The sequence below is a fragment of the Oryx dammah genome, unplaced genomic scaffold (assembly GCF_014754425.2).
Source record: "Oryx dammah isolate SB20612 unplaced genomic scaffold, SCBI_Odam_1.1 HiC_scaffold_22, whole genome shotgun sequence".
Taxonomy (NCBI): Eukaryota; Metazoa; Chordata; class Mammalia; order Artiodactyla; family Bovidae; genus Oryx; species Oryx dammah.
In genome coordinates, this window is record NW_024070206.1 from 13,915,954 (window position 1) to 13,931,360 (window position 15,407).

Consider the following 15,407-nt stretch of genomic DNA (forward strand, 5'->3'; position numbering starts at 1 on the left):
TGAAATCACCCAGGGTGAGTGAGATCCGGAATCGAGCGCAAGACTGCCCTGCTTTCCCTCTTCTGCTGCCCTGAGTGTCCCTTGTCCTTGGGAAAAATTGCCTTTTCATATGGTTGGGAGGGGATGGCGCAATTTTTCTTTGAGGGTTAATTGTTTTGCTGACAGCACAGATAATTAGGAGTGAGAATCCCGGAGCAAGGGCGACAGCACCATCTGCTGTGAATATGTTTCAGCCCCACCTTGCAGGAGGGCTCGAGGGGGCTCCCCACCCTCCCACCCCCAGCAAAAACTGATGCGCTCTGGCTGTTTGCTTCTGGAACTCCAGCCGCCAGGTGATCCTGTAGCCCGCTGGACGAGCTGGTGACCAGCTTTGAAAAGGTGGGCTTCTCCCCTCTCCCCCAGGGCATCTGGCCTGCGTGCACAGTAGGGCTCACTTCTTACGAGGTAGAACAAGGACCCCGCCCTTGCCCCGGGCTGCCGGAGACACAGAGCGGTACCCTCAGGAGATGACTTTCTGTTCTTCCTATAGCCTGATGTCTTGAGTTCTGGTTCGCTGCTGAGGAAGGTGGGCATGTGGGTCTGCTGTGGGCTCGTGGCTGACATTGGTGTTTGGGCCATTTTTTTTTCTGTTTAATTCCATGAATTTGCCACCTATCCTGGGTTTCCTGGCCTTTGACCTGTGCTGCTGGTTCTAGAAGGAGCTCAAACTGCCTTCTGTTGCCGAATAACAATTCCCTATGTGTGACTTCTCCAGGAGAAACAGAGTAGCTTTGGCATCAAGCTGAGAATCCCATCATCCAGGAGCATCTGAGATCTTTCCTCATAGGGGCTGGAACTTCGGGTAGTGTTTTTTTTTTTTTTCTTTCCATTTTCATTATTTAGGAGTATCTCACATAATCAAAAGAGCATTGACCTGTATATATGCTTTTTGAAGGTAATACCAATAACTGCTTAGTTCTTTCAAAGGGGCATCTTATCCCCGGTGCTGCCTTGCGCAGAAATGCCTGGGGGCAGAGCTGTGGAGTCGGGTCCCCTGGAGTCTCAAGGTTGGCGCTCTGCCCCGCTTCCACCCCCAGCTGTGGCTATTTATCACAGCAGCTTCCTCTTCGCCTGAGCTGCTCCTGTCAGCTCGGAGCCCCCACATTTCTTCCTTCCCTATTTATCACTCTGTGCTGTCTTCACCTAGATCCTCCTCGCAGGGGAGAGACCACGGCCTGACCCTACTCCGACCATACTTCTCCCCATCCCCCCATGCCTTTGTTCCCCTCCCCCTCCCCACCCCTACTGACCCCCGCCCCCTGACATGGTAGGAAATTAACTCAGGTCTTAGGAGCTTGCTGGAAAGAATGATACCTGGGAGTCAGAAATTCTAGCCTTGACTCTTGCTATCTTCCTGTGTGATCTTTAGTGAGATGCTCAACCTTTCTGTGCTTTTGTTTCCTTATCTCCAAAGTAACCTTTAGAAAGGATCCCTTCACATCACTACTGTGAAAGCAAATGGGTGTCATGGATGCAAAAGCAGCTGGCAGGGTATAAATCATGAAACGTGTGTAAGATGTTGTTGTCGTTAGGCTGAGAGCATCCCAGGGACTCCAGGGCCCTGCCTTCACGCCTTCATCCCTGTCCATGGTGCTTCCTCTCACCTGCAGCACTGGTGGTCCTGGCGGATGTTCTCCGCCTGCCGCAGCCCCTTCTCCGCAGCGGGTCCACTGAGGCCCAGAGGAGCCCAAGGTTGGGGCTCAGAGTCACAGCTGTCTGGGCAGTGACCCCAGGAGCTGGAGGCCATGCCTGGTCAGAGGTGCAGGGATACAGCCAGTGTGGCCCCAGTCTCCAGAGCCCAGAAGGTCTGCACGCCAGGGCACGGCTGCTTCTAGCTGGAGGCCCTGACCACCTACCCCCCACCCCCTATCCCAGAGGTGAGCTGTGGTCTTGGCTACAAAATGTGATCACTCAGTGGGGCAGTATCTGTGTCCCTCTGCAGCGAGGTTTGCAGAGTACCCTTGTCTCTCACTCTGAGTGAAGGGCTGTGAAAGGAGGCTGCAGGTGGGTGGCCTTCCTGGAGCCCCAAACCCACAGCACACTGGAAGCCACCAGGGACCTGGGCCACAAGAGTTTAAGAATATCCCCAGTAGACATGGCCTTGTTCTTTGTGGGTTTCATTGGTGCAGGGAAGACACCCAGGTCCTTCTTCTTTCTGGGGCTGTGGGGTCTGTTGGTGGGGATGAGCTGAACTCTGAATGGTGGGTAGAATGAATGACTGAGAGTTGGTCTTTCAGGCAGGTGAAATAAGCTATGTAGAGGTAAGAAGATTAAGAACAAACATGTGTGTTTAGGGGAAGGGATGCATGCAGAGGGCTGAGGGTAGGGTTGGTGGGTAGAAGAACATTGGCAGTGAAGACCCTAGCTGAGGCAGTCTATACACTCACCTGGAGATATAAGACCTAATAATAAAAGAGAGAGAGAGAAAAAAAAGATGACTGGAAAGTTCTAGAACAGCTAAGACTTGGACCTGTGTCTCTGGCCCTGGTAGGTCATTGGGCCTCTGTTCTTCCTACAGGTCCCCACTCTGAAGCAGCTGGGTACTTGGAAGGCCACACCACCCCCAAGGAGCGGGCCCAGCCAGGAGAAGGTAAGGGATGGCGTGGAGCCCTCCAGAGCCTGCAGCGTGAGCACCATCTGCAGCGTATTGGACCTGGAGCCTCCAAGGCGGGACTGCGTCACCAGGGAGACTCAAGAGGAATTGATACTTCGGCCCCCAGTGACATGTACACGGTGTAATGACAGGTAATGAACCTGAGGTTCATCAATTCTTTCTGAATGATGTGGCAGGTAGGAGAATATATCAGCCTGGAGTAGACATACAATGTCAACTCTTGGGACGATAACTATGCAAACAGAGCAGAGTAAGTCCTGATAAGATGATAGATGGATGCTTTATAGTTATTAGTTTCTGCCCCAAGCGCTTGCTGGAGTTAGCACCAGAAGATTTAGCATCAGGCAGGTTCACTTACTATACCTTATAGGAAGGCCTGATGCCATTATGGATGTATCACCTCCTGTTTTAAGACCTCAGAGTAACAAATCAAGGAGTCATTATTTCCCGTAGCTCCCTTAGGAAGCAGGGCATGAACGCTGGTGGGGAAACAGAGGCAGCAAGATAGACAGGAGCTCTTTCCTGTATCGGTGATACCTGAGGGGCAGATCTGGAGGCCCCATTGGCTGAGAAGTGTTCCTGGTTGGATCAGATTTCTTGAATGACAGGTGAGGTGATGGGTTGGTATTTCTTGTTAAAAAGGAAGTAGGGACTTTGTGGCTTCCTTCAGCCCTCCAAAGATGCCAGGGCAAGTAGCAGATGATCAAGGCTGGCTAGGGGAGGTTATGAGTAGGGGTCTGGAGAGCTCAGGAAGGGGCTGGCAGACACTCTAGGTCTAGCAGGTAATTGGAGGAGATCAGCCATGGCAGAAAACATTAAGAAGGTCCTCAGAGCCTAGAGGGCAAAGCCCTGAGGTGAAAAGACCAGCATCCAGTGGGATGGAGACCCCAAAGATGAGTTCTGATCTGATGAAGGGCCTGTTCCCATTGGCCACCTGGTGGAGAACCTGTTCCCACTGGCCATTTGGCCACTGTATCATACTGGGTACTACTCTGGCCATTTCCACCAGGGGGTAAACAACAGGCTAGGGTGGGAGCAAAAATAGCTTGAGGCCTTGGGAAACTGACCAGGGCAGGGGGAGAAAGCCAGTGGCCTGGGGCAGGAGGCCCAAGGGGGTGGGGCAAATTCCATTCCTGTGCAGGCCAGTGTCAGGGTCCATGAGGCCTAGCCAAAGGGTGGGGAGGGGCAGAGTATTAGGACTTCTGGGTGGCCTTGTTCTAAATCAGGCAGAAAGAATAAGATGAAGAAAGAATCCAGAAAACAACCCAATTCTAGGAAATGGATTGGCTTCAGGCACCAGGCAGGCCCGGGACTTGACTTTTGTCTATATGAACAAATGGAAGGGGAATCAAGCTTTAGTCAGGGGTCTGGCTAGGCCTGAGGGGGACTTTGCTAGGGAGCTGGCATCTTCATAATTTCCTGGGGCTAGCTGTGTCCCCAGGCACCCTAGACCCTAGTATACGGGCCCTGGGCTATCCTCAGACCCCTCTGTCTCAGTGGAAGAGGTGGTTTGTGCATTTTCAGCTTGGCTAGGGATCTGGGCAGGGCTGAATCTGCGGGGCCTTGTGATGGGAAGTAATGGGGGCAGGAGGAGGCAGAAAAAGCCCAGCCCTGCAGGTGGGTGTGTGTGTGTGTTAAGTCACTTCGGTTGTTCCACCCGTTTGTGAGCCTATGAACTGTATGCAGGCCGCCAGGCTCCTCTGTCCATGGGATTCTCCAGGCAAGAATAGTGGAGTGGTTAGCTATGCCCGCCTCCAGGGGATCTTCAGGTGGGTGGGTGAGGACTTCTCATGTGTGCAGCCTTAAGATGGTTAGGGGCAAAACACATTCTGATTAAGTCAAGAAAGAACAGCAGATTGAATCTATCAGAAGGTTCTTAACCTAGTTTCCCAATATTTACCAAGTACCTGTTTTGCACTTGGCACCATGCTAGTGCCAGACAAACAAAGATGCATGAGGTGTGTCTGCTCCCAGGGGAGGGAATAAAGGGCAGAGGGAAAAGCATGGAAGTAGAGACAGCTCCCAGATTCTGGGAGCCTCAGGCTCCTGTCTTCAAAATGGGAACAAGACTTCCTCACTCATAGGCTGGTTGGGAGAATTAAATAAAACGAGACATGCAAAGCATTTAGCATCGCAGCTGGCACCATAATAAGTGATCAATCATTTAGTTTGCTTCCATTGTTCTGCTCTTGGAGGAACTCACGGTCTGCAAGCAGGAGGGAGTAAAGAAGCCTGGGAGAAATGCATCCGAATTCCCAGGGCTTCCAACTGCGAACTGGTTTGAAGCCGGACACGACCGAGCGACTTAACACACTTGAGGCCTGGGCTTTGGAAACCTGGTTCTCAGCATTCCTCTGGCCATGGAAAATGTGGTTTAAGGTGGATCCAAACACTCGGAAATGGTGACTGTGTGTGAGTGCTTTGGCAGTGGCTGGGCCCGGAGATGCTTTCTGGGCACTGAGTAGGGTACAGGGTGGGAGGGGTGCGCCCAGGAATTTACAGAAACGTTGAGAAGAGAGGACGTTCTCAGAATACTTGGAGAGTCTTGCCTCCTCGGCTTCCAGCGCTGTCCTTGGGAGCGGGGCAGGGTGAGGTGGGTACAGAAACCGGGGCAAGACTTGGAACCTGGAGAGGGACTGCCCAGAGAGACCTTGCATGAGCCGCACACACGGTTTTAAATTTGAAGCAAGTGAAATGAATCGTAATGACGTTTCCTTGAACTCAATGCGTTCAAAGTATTATCACTGCAACATAGCGTGAATATAATGATCAGTAACAAGATAGTTCATATTCTTCTTTCTGAACATAGTATCTGAGGTCCGGAGTGCATTTGGTACTTCAATTATCTTGGGCTTGGACCAGCCACATTGCAAGTCTTCAATAGCACCTGGAGCCTGTGGCTACCGTATTGGTCAACCCGTGTCTAGAATTCAGAGCATCTTGTTCAGGGGCACCAGAGGCCAGGTGTATGCTGAGCTAAACAACAGGATCTACTATTGTGTCCTCTTCTCATGATACCTCTGAGATGAATTCTTAGGGAAACTGGCTTGAAGAATCAGAGATGTCTTGAATAACTTGTTCTGGATGGTAATGTATGTCCTGGCCTGGCCGTGGAGCCCCCTAGCTAACCTTGGGACACCACCACTTCCAGGTCCAGGGCTGACCCCCGGCAGTTCCCAAAGCTCTCTGAGCTTCAGAACCTGCTTTGGGAGTGGCACTAAGAAGGTCTATTTCGTTGGGTAACTGTGAGGACTAAAGAAAATGATGATTACTTGGTGACATTCCATGCCAAGAAATAAGCTTTTTATTGTGAGGACTGATGCTGAAGCTGAAACTCCAATCCTTTGGCCACCTGATGCAAAGAACTGACTCATTGGAAAAGACCCTGATACTGGGAATGATTGAAGATGGGAGAAGGGGACGACAGAGGATGAGATGGTTGGATGGCATCACCGACTCAATGGACGTGAGTTTGAGTAAACTCCGGGAGTTGGTGATGGACAGGGAGGCCTGACATGCTGAGGTCCATGGGCTCGCAAAGAGTCAGACATGACTGAGCGACTGAACTGAACTGAAATTAAATGAAAACCAAGTGGTGTTCCCCCTATGGCCTACGTTTGGTGAAAGTTTCCTGGTAGGATTTTCTGTAGTTCTGTCCCTAACCTTTTGTTGTATGAGGACCGTGTGTCTTTATAGGGCAGGACAAAGGGGCAGGGACGAGCCTGGATCTTCACCCAGGGTGGTGTAGTGGCTGCCTGTGGCCCTCCTTGTTGAGAGCCGTGTGGTCAGTCACCTGGAGGAGGCAGGCCCTGCAGGCAGCTTGCAGCCCTAGGTCAGCTCTGTCATAGGGAATTCTGGGGTCCCCAGAATTTTAGCTTCAGCTTTAGCAGACACCACTGTGGTGCTGTGTTTCAGAGGGCTGAGGGTTGCTGGCCACCCCAGGACCCATGACCTAAGCCACCTCAAGTGTCTTGGAAGCTGACCCAGGCACCCTACTCCAAAATCTGCTTGTCCTTCTTCCCGTCTCTCCTGTCTCCCAGTCTCCATCTTTGAAACAAAGATCCATCCCTACCCTACCTGCCTCCTTTCTTTCCACGGCCGTAAAAATACAGGCTATTCTCCTTTAGGGCCAGAGAGCCAGTGTCATAGATATGGCTCCCCTTTCTGGGCTTGGAGAAGGTATTTTTCTTTATTACTCTGCGAATGATATCTACTCCAGGCACTGGTTTCCAGCAGCAGCTGAAAACAGTCATCGCTCTGTATATGAATTAGCATAGCATCCTGACACAGGTCACTGGCAAAGGGTCAGCACTCCACAAAATCAGATTCCCCTAAACCCAGCCTCATCTGAAGAATCGGTTAAATAATTCCTGCCTTTGGGGTTTTTCTGAGACACAAATGAGATCGTATATGTGAAAGTCCTTCGTAAAGGTATAAAATGTTATTGAGATTCTTAATTCCCTCCTTGGGGTGTTTTCTTGTTTGAGAGCTGGGTGGGTTCTAACCGTGCCCTCCCGCCCAGCATCACAAGGCAGGCTGGGTCAGCACCATGCACTGTCCTCCTGCCCGTAGGCCCAACGCAGCGCTCTTGGGAGGAGCAGGCGCTTCTGAACCAACCCGTTGTCTCCTGCGGGTCAGTGGCACATTTGCCTGACGTCTTTATTTGCCTTCAGCCTAGTGTGTGGGGTCTTCAACTCATCCCTCCAAGTTTGGTATCTGTTCCCAGTTATTAGGAAAGTTCACCTTCTGTCCTTCCTGGGCCTGAGGGGAGAGAGACCAGAAACCAAGGAAGTTCCATAGGGTCCTCTTCACCTACCTGGGTTGGGTTTGAAGAGGGTGTTTACCAGCAGGGCCCCTGCCCTCAGGGCTAGTATGGAGGGAGCAGAACTACGAGGTGCCGGTCGGTGATGCAAAGAGTAACCGGGTATCAGCCGTGCTGGAGTCAGGGCAAGGTCTACAGATGAATGGGAATTCTCCAGCCCTGGGGACTGAAGCAGCATTTTCAAGGTTGGGTCAACATCTGATAGCCTGTGGTTGTGTCAGTGGTCCTTGGATGGTCGCCGCAGTCATCTGTGGGTCCCCTGCTGCGGCCTCACTAGACTGGCGCTTCCTCCCCCAGCGGCAGCTGATTTCTGGTTCCTGCTTCTCTCCTGGGGCCTGAGCTCTCCAGGCTGTCACAAATCCTGAAGGAGTCTCCAAAGCAGTGTCACGGTGACTTAGCATCTATTTTAAAAGATAATCTGTGTCACATGTAGGGGACAGCAAGGAGGGGGTGTCATAAAAGCAAGCACATTTAGATAGATAAATAGTCTAGATTCTTTCTAAGTTTGTTCATGACTCTCTGCACCCCTCTCAACTTCTCCAGGCCTTAATGTTCTCATCTGTTAAATGGGCATGAGAAAGTGCACTGCAGTGATTTAATGTTGTTGCCAGGCATGCATACATTCAAAAAGAAAGAGGCACTGTGACTCTTAATCACCAAAGATTTGAGAATATTTTGGCAACCCCCTTTTTCCTCACCAAGTCTAGCAGTGTGTAATTCTCTTCAAAATTGGTCTCTTTATTGCTTCCTGGGGGCCTATTGGGAACGGCTTCTGATACATCACCTTAAAATGTTGCAGCAGGGAGAGGCAGAAAGCCATGTTGTCCTTGACTGACAACCTTCATATGAGTACTTTAACAATTTTAATTTTTCATGATTTCTCTGATAAAAATAGTGCCTGACTAAAAACAAATACATTTGTATTTCCCATCTCCTTAATTAGTTTCTAATTTGGGGGTTCTTATTAGCTTAAAATCATCTCACTGAAATGGTCCTTGGATGATAAAAAAACGTGAAAACCACAATCAATTCTAGAGAGATCTTGCTATTTAATTATGCTGATTGGAGCACTAGAGACCCCTGGCAAAACGAACCTCTCAGAATAAGCTTGATTTGTGTAATTTGGTTTTTAAAATTTTTGGATACATATTTATCAAGTTCAACTGTGTGTTCTTGTTCTCCTTGAGACTGATGGGCGGAGGAATCCGTGGGGCATGGAGACCCTGGGACTCCAGCTAAGTCCGTGCATTTGCTGCTAGGGCCTGGCCTGAAGGGAACACGGGGTCTCCAGCTTGTCTGGTCATTTAAAAGTGTCTTTTCTTTAAAAAAAAAAAAGGTCAAAGGTCACCCAGAAATAGCCTAGGAAAGGATAAGCTAATAAGAGTTTTGGAGTTTGATGGTAGAGATAATCCTCCATGAAATCTTGGGTTAGAGATTATCTAGAACCAAGTTATAGAATGTGATATGACTTTGGAGCTGCTAGGAGGACCTACTTGCTCAAAAAAGATGTTTTCTCCAGCATCCAAACCCATGGATCAATGTTAGCTTTACTAAAAGTAGGCAACCAGCTGCTACGTAATGGAAAGGACACAGCAGCACCAGCACATTCTCCCACCATAAAACTGCTCCTGCCTATGACTCTCATGACCGGCTTATGCAGGAACTGGAGGGATATGGGAAAGCCCAGCACAGGGAGGCTGCCACCGGATCCAGACCGAGAGGGCGCCTTAGGACAGGTGCCCTAACTTCTCCAAGAAGAGGTCGAGGGAAAATAAAAAGGAGACGTGAGGAAATTGTTACAGATTTAAAGTCGTTTAATAGACATACTGGCCGAGCACCCTGTGTGGGTTGAGTTTGAATCCTGACCCAAGTCCACCTTGATTCTCTCTGAGATAATCAATATTCTCTCAATAGGAGGTTATTCTAGTCTCTTAAATAGGAGATTAGAGACAGGCTGGTTGTTAGAGATCCAGGAATTACTGTTAATTATTTTAGGGTATGTGATATTGTGGCAATGTTACATACTGAAGTATTTACAGATGATGTCTGGGGTTGTCTCTAAAACATTTTAGATTTAAAAGAATGAAGCAAAAACAGATTGTTGAGTATTGTTGAAGCTGGTTTGGTGATTGGTGATGGGTACATGGGGATTTATTGTGCTTTTTTATTTTGTGTGTATTTGAAGTATTCAATAATAAAAAGTAAAATAATAATTAATGTCCTTAGTGACTGGCTGAACCCTGAAATTTCACCATTAGAGCTTTATTCATCTAACTGAAGCCTTTCTTCCTCTATAATGTATAGCTTCTCTTAGAACATGATTTACCCTGCAGAAAAATAACAGTGGTTCAATAGAACATTTCCCCAGTTTGGGATTTTGTAGGTATCCCATGCAAAAGGGTTCCAGGTACGGTAAATTTGGAGAAGGTAGCATTGAACAAAGCCAAGCAGGTTTCTTCAGAGCCTTGGTTATGCTGTGATAGTGTTAGTCTCTCTCTGTGACCCCATGGACTGTAGCCTGCCAGGTGCCAATGGAGTGTGTAGGCCTTCCCTTCTCCAGGGACTCCTCCTGACCCAGGGACTGAGCCCAGGTCTTCTGCATTGCAGGCAGATTCTTCACCATCTGAGCCACCGAGGAAGCCCTGATTGTGCTGTGAATGCATGTTAATACATACTGTGTGTCTTGAGTGGGGGAAGGCTACAGCAATGCTGTGTTCCCTTAAATAATATATCATGTGCTTCAGAGCAGATAGAAACTTCCAGCTCCTCTGATGAACATCAGGAAGGTCAGAAACCTGGGTTCGAGAGTTGTTTCTATTTACTAACTGGTGATTGATCAATCACTCAAACTTTCTGAGCCTCAGTTTTCTTATCTAACAAAATGAGCATCATATCACCTGCCACTTATGTTCCAAGAATGTGAAAGGGCTTCATGCAGTATAAAGCCCAACACCAAAGGTTAAAATGTATGATTATTATTTGGTGCCATTTTCTGAAACTTGATCCACAAATGCTTGCTTGGAGGCTCATGGCTCTGTACAGGTGTGGTCTCATATCACCTAAAAGTAAAGACTATCCTGGGTGTCATGTGCTCCAAAGGTAGAGAAGAGGTAAAAACAAGTTCTCTGCCCTTTGGGAGCTCATGATGAAGCTAGGGGAGGGGAGTGGCAGTGCGAATACACAAGTAAGAGGGCAAAGCCGTCTAGCCATAGGGAGAGATGAAAGGTTCCGGTTCAGAGGATGGGGGGCATCACTCTTGGCTGAAGTAATCTTTGAAGGCTACCTGGAGGAGGTGGCACTTGAGTCTGAAGCCTGGGAATGTCCAGACGGGCCATCCCTTTGTTGTTTGTGGATCATTCCGTTGGAATACTTTCCTGTCTTCTGCCTCCACATGTCTACAGGCTTTAGCTGAGCAGTCTTATCTGACTTGGGGGCCCAAGTCTTCCCTGTCCGGACCTGGGGTCATGTTCCCCTGTCTGACCTTTTACCCACTCCCGTCCTCTTCTCCTCTCCATCTCCACCCCTTTTTTCTGTCTTCCCAGCAGAGCTTAGAGCAGCCGGGATTACTCATCCCATCCATGCTCAGTCACTCCTGCCCTGTCTTTTCAGTAAAAAAAAAAAAAAAATTATCAACCACGGAAACAAAGCAATAAATTATGATTCAGAGATACCCGAGCCTTCTTGTGGAAATGTTTATTATCATCAGCAAATCATTCCTTAGGGCACAGAGAGAAGACGGCCTGAGTGGAATCATGCAAAAGGTGGGCAGCAATTGCTCCAGTAAAGCTGAAGGGATTTGAGGCACCCTGGGAGCCGGCCCAGTTTCTTGGGTGCAGAGAACCGGCTGGGGGGGTGGGGGGCGGTGGTGGTGGTTGGCTCTGACTCCTCCCGGTGGGTGTGGCGTTACTTGGGAGGAATAGCCATCAAAGGCACTTGTTAGCTAAGAGCCCACACTGCCCTTTCACTTGCACAGCAGAAATGAATGAAAAGGTCCTAGAAAGGGACGGGGCTGTGCTGGATACTTCAGCACGAGGGGGGCCAGCTCTGTGCTACTTGAGGATTCAGAGACAACCTGGCCCCCTGCCTTGTCCCCCAGAGTCCTGCGTGGACAGAGCTCAGCCCAATCCCGGCACATGTGAAGGCTCAGGAAGCTATTGTTAGTACTGGTATTTGGGGAAGGACCTACTCAGTCCCTGGCATGAAATCGGCCCCACTGTGGATCTTCCTTGCAACTGTACACCTCAGCTTTGGGCCTGCAGCCCTGGGTTCTGGCTCTGCCACTTGGGGCAGGGGACCTAGCCTCCCTGAGCCTCCGTGTCCTCAAGGGTAAGATGGGGTAGTCACACCTCCCTCCTTCCCAGGACAGTTGGGAGGATGAAATGAAATGACACAGAGAGAGCACTTGGCCTCCCCCTCTTTTACACTGAGAAGTAATAAGACACGGGACAAGCTGCCCTGGGCCTGTTTCCTCATCTATTAACTGGAAATAGTTAGATTGCCTGTACTGATGACATCATTTAACTCCGAAGATAGTTTAATGGGCGATGAATGTAAAAACACTGCAAGAAAAATAAAGAGTCAAACATTTAGAAAATTGTGTCCATGTGTATTCACACATGCAAACCCACACGTGCAAAGTGCCCTCAAAGGACAAAAATCTCAGAGCGGCAAAGTGTGACCACAGGTGGTCTGCGGTGGGCGGGAAGAGAGATGTAGCACGTGACTCCAGACTGGTTTGTCCTGTGCCTATTGGCGTTCCACTTTGCCAGAGGCTGTTCATCCAATTTTCTGGACACTGCTGCCCCCAACAGAGCGGGCTGTGGGAGCAGTGTGTGGGACCAAGTCTGGCAGACTTGGCATCCAGCTCAGCTTTGGAAGTGCCCTGTGGGACCCTGAGCAAGTCATGGAATTGCTTCTTCTGACACAGCAAAGATTAAAAACTGCCAGCCACACGACATCAAGAGGCTCCAAAGGAATGATTGAGTTAAAGCCTTTCTAAGTTGTGAAGCAGTGACGACCGCGGAAGAGGCCACCGTCTCTATGCCTGTCTGCCGGCCGTCCTAGCCCAGTGCACCATAGATTTAATAACACTTGTTAATTGATTACTAGGCATCTTGCCATTGCAGCTGCTTTGGGGAGGCAGTGGCAGTTATTTTTGTGTTAGAGAGATACTCCTTGAAGAAGCCTCCCCTGACCCTGACCTTGTGCTGCTTTTCTGGGTCAGAGGGAATATCTTCTCCCTGCTCTGGTGGGTAACAGTCAGGTGGCTGTTGGGGCTGAGACCAGCCTTCCATTTACCCACTTCTTCTAACTCACTTTATATCTCAGCACTCACTCTGGGCATTGATTTACAGTTAATGGTTCTTCTTTAAATGAATACTTGCCTGGAATCTTTCATGAGTCGATGGAGGTGTTATTGACCTGGCAGCCAGGTAATGAGTCCTGGAGTGCCAAGTATTTTATTATTATTATTATTTTTTTTGCCAATATTACCTCTGTTTCCCCCTACCAGTCACATAAAGAACCCTCCACAAATACACACTAATTTTATTTTCAGGCTGCAAGGCATAGTGTAAAGAGTGTAGGGCTGAGTAAGGAGATAGGAGCTCTTAGTGGAGCTTTGCTGCTAACTCACTGTGTGATGCCGAGGAAGTCCCTTGACCTCTCTGGGCCTCAGTTTCCCGTCTGTGGGATGGTGCAGGGCTGGGAAGGGAGTTCTTCCACTGAATCTCTGACTAGACCCACCAGACCAGCGATGTATGCAATGAATGAGAGAGGTCTAGGTTTGGATTGTTGTTCAGTTGCCAAGTTGTGTTTGACTCTTCATGACCCCATGGCCTGCAGCATGCCAGGCTTCTCTGTTCTTCACTATTTCCTGGAGTTTCCTCAAATTCATGTCCACTGAGTTGGTGATGCTATATAACCATCTCATCCTCTGCTGCCCACTTCTCTTCTTGCCCTCAATCTTTCCCAACATCAGGGTCTTTTCCAATGAGCCGGCTGTTCGCATTAGGTGGCCAAAGTATTGGAGCTTCAGCTTCAGTCCTTCCAATGAATATTCAGGGTTGATTTCCTTTAGGACTGACTAATTTGATCTCCTTACTGTTTGGATTACAAAAACAATAATTGCTTTGTATAAGAAAACAAAACAATATACCCATGTTTGAGTGAGTGAGGGAAATTGTGACATCCCACCCCACCCCAGAGATCATCACTATCAACAATTCAGAGAAGTTTCACATCCATATCACTGTCTGTATTTATATTGTTGCCATGGATTTGGAAAAATAGATCCATATTACAGAAAGATGGGATCAAGCTATATATTATGTTCTGCAGCTTGTGTTTTTACTCAATATAATCTTTTAAAAACTGCTCATACACATCACTCTAGTTTTTTATACTATGGTCTTCTATAATATGGATATAATTTATTAATAGGCTAGAATTAATTTCACCTCCTCAGTGGACATCTGGGTGGTTGGCAGTACATTTTAATGGATGTGATGGCTGGCTGCCCCCTCCTACTCTGGGAGGGGTCAGAGAGGAGCCTGGGAGGGGAAGAGCTTGCTTACACAGCATAAGCCACCATCCTTAACTGAGGGTGCTGTCCTCTCACCTCTGCAGAATTCTTCTCCAGCAAATACTGTGGCTGAGCTGGGCCAGGGCACAGGCATCCCCCCTGTGCCCCTAGAGTGGGGGGAGCCAGGGCCATGCTGGGGACACAGCAAGGGAGGCCTGGAGGGCTTCATTTCTAAATCTAATTGAATTGGAACTTTTGAATAGGTGAAGCATTTTCTACAGTTCAGAAATCAAACTGACACCCACAGGTATGCGCCAAGATTGCATGCTCCCCCTGTCGCCCTCTATAGGCCATTTGTATAACTTACAGGTTTATTTTTTGTGTTTTCCTTATGCTAAAATGGAGAAATTTGAGTAGATTCTTAGCTTACCACTTTACCATACAAAAGATAGCCTGCTGTATATTCTGCACCTTGCTTTTTAAAAATTTCCTTAAATGTAGCTGAAATTTCTCCATATTGGTACACAGAGCAAATGCTTCATTTCTTAAAATAGCTGTGTAGTATTCCACAGGATACATGAACAGTTTTTTTTTTTGAACCAGCCCCCTACAGAGGGGCACTTGAATCGTTTCCAGTTTTCTATTTGCTATTAAAGACAATTCTGCAATCTGATGTCAATCTGAACTATTTTATTGCATGTGTGTGTTTTAAATTGCAAACCACCCCAAATCTTTTCTAGAAGTAGGTAAAGTATGCATTGTTTATAAACAGATAAGCCAATAAGACTTTGTTCCCTGAGTCTTGTGCCATTTCCCTGTCTTCCAAGCAACTGTCCCCCAGTCCCCTAGCATCCCCTAGTCTCCAAAACATCCGCCAAGATGCAGTGTTGTTTGCCTGCCAACTTGGACTGTTAGAAATAATCTTTGCTCTCATTTCCTCTGGTGGTTTCAATGAAGACTCAACCTAGGGCCTGAGAGACTGGGAATCTCTAGAAAGGTTTCTTGAGGTGCTAAGTGCAGTCGAAGAGGCATCCTGACAAGTTAGATGGTATGGATTCTGGTCCTGGATCAGCCGCTGGTGGACCGAGTGATTCTGTACAAGTCCCCTGCCTCACTCACTGCACAGGGCCCGAGGTCCATTCCTTTCCTCACAGGTTGTGGTTCTAGGAGCAGCCTAATGGCATTAAGTACAGTTTTAAAATCCTCAGGTCCTGGATAGCAGTCAAGTGTCACTTTCTCCACGAGGGGCCTTGTGCTGGTGATTCCTCACTGCCCTCAGCGGCTAGAGCAGTTCCTTTAAGGTGACATCGAAGCTTAGATGACGATGGCCTGTACATGATAATAAAATGATGCCCACCTGCAGATTCCCATTACTCAGAAGTACATTCATTGGGCTACAGGTTTGTGAA

At 48.4% G+C, this 15,407-nt stretch overlaps 1 protein-coding gene across 1 annotated transcript in view; it reads left to right on the forward strand.

Moving 5' to 3' along the window:
* The first annotated feature begins 2,241 nt into the window (after positions 1–2,241).
* Positions 2,242–15,407, forward strand: part of ZBTB7C (zinc finger and BTB domain containing 7C) — a 304,241-nt gene continuing 291,075 nt past the window's right edge. The window contains exon 1 of the mRNA XM_040264527.1: positions 2,242–2,784. The gene's annotated coding sequence lies outside the window, so the exon portion shown is untranslated. The remainder of the gene's footprint in view (positions 2,785–15,407) is intronic.